Source organism: Camelina sativa, unplaced genomic scaffold, assembly GCF_000633955.1.
Source record: "Camelina sativa cultivar DH55 unplaced genomic scaffold, Cs unpScaffold00597, whole genome shotgun sequence".
NCBI classification, from domain to species: domain Eukaryota; kingdom Viridiplantae; phylum Streptophyta; class Magnoliopsida; order Brassicales; family Brassicaceae; genus Camelina; species Camelina sativa.
Genome location: NW_010921749.1, coordinates 13,209 through 15,086, shown reverse-complemented (window position 1 = coordinate 15,086; position 1,878 = coordinate 13,209).

Genomic DNA, 1,878 nt, shown 5'->3' with positions numbered 1-1,878 from the left:
AGGGTTCTCAAATGCTTGTGTGTATAACCTAGTAGATGGGAGGACGGCCTCACTAAGTATTTATGATAATACTTACGCATCTCAATTGTTGTTTGTGGTGTGCAGGTATGTGACGTGGAATCATGGCGATGAGGAGGAGGATGATCTAGGGTCTCGTTTGTGTGTTGTTGGTCTTTGCTATATTGTTTATGATGGAACCTTGGTTAGAAATATGCTAGGTTGATGGTTAGTATGCTTAGGATTGTTATTGCATTGATGTTGTAATGGTTCTGTATGGTTGGTATGTTTCCGCTGTGTGTATTCGTTGTTATTGGTTTAAAGAGGAGTTGTGATTTGGGATGGTCTAGTTAAGTAGTATGGGCTGCTTTATTATATATTGTATTTATTATCATTATAAAAAAAAAAACGGGTCGGGTTGTTTCAAACAGCTCTTGTTTCAGTACTGGAATCATCAACATTATTGAGAAAAGAAAACTCTAAATTTTGACCAGAAACATCAACCACCGACTTATCTTCCAAACTTATAATGCTACTAACTGTAGAATAACTTTTGGAACCTCCATCATTGTCTCCATCCTCGATTAAATTGGCGGGCCTTATATACTTCGCTTTCATTTCATTGCATCTGATAGCTTCCATTGAAAAAACCGGCACGAATCAAAGACCCACGCAATAGATTGGCAAAATTATATCAGAAAAAAAAAATCAAGGATCAAAGTTTTCAATATAAACATGTAATGTTATGTAGATATAATGTTATTTTCTTAATTAGCTGTCATGTTATGTTTAAAAAACAATAATTCTTTTGACATAACTTATGTTTTTTTTTTAAAAAAATTGTTATTCACTATTTATTTATTAGTAATAATATACATGCTTAGTGAATTACTTTTTTGTTTATACATGTCAAAATCTTATTGAGAAAACACATATAATATAATTAGCGTACAATGAAAAATATATTAGTTTTGTTAATTTTCCTTTTTGATTTTGAAACTTTTTTAGATATAAACATGTAAATTTTATTTAGATTTAATGTTATTTTCTTAATTAGCTGTTTTGAAAAATAATTATTTTTGACACGTGTCAACATCTCATCAGTATACTTGACATGTGGCTAATTTGAAAACCCAACTTTATATAATAAATTTTTTAATATAATAAAAAGATTAATTCAGACTTCAGTTCAAGCTTTTTTCCTAAGACTGCCAATTGGTTTTTCATGATCTTCGTTTTCTTTGCATGTGCCTTCACAAATTTTGTTGCAGTACTCAGTATCCGAAATTGGCTTACCATAGAGACATAATTTTTTTTTTTTGTGCAAACAAAGACATAAAATTTAATGTGTTGTTGTGAAACTAGAGAGTTTAGGGAGAAATCTCTTGTTCTTATTATTGATATCGAATAGAGGTTACATATTTATAGGGAGGACTAAGTACAATACATAATAGGAAACATATAAGTAAACCGACATAAGCTAAGGCCAAAGGCCGAAGGGCCTTTGGGCTGTGAACAGGCGGATCACACATATAGTTAATGAGGCCGGTCGATGGAGTCCACTAACTGTTTTACAACACTCCCCCTTGGACGATATGACCGTGCCTATGCTTGGACGGGATCGCTGCAATGGGCTTAGGGGATGCTGCCTCATTAAAATCTTACCAGGAAAACCCATTGGGACAAAACCTTGGTGAAGGAAAAAGAGTACATCACACATTGCTCCCCCAATTCCTGAATGTTGTTGTCGGCTGAGTTGTTGCATGACTGAACTTGCACCACTTGAACTTCTCCGGCCTTTTGTAGTTCATGTGTGTAGAAGAACTTTGGCAGTATGTGCTTCGTCCGATCTCCCTTGATGTAACCTTCTTTGAGCTGTGC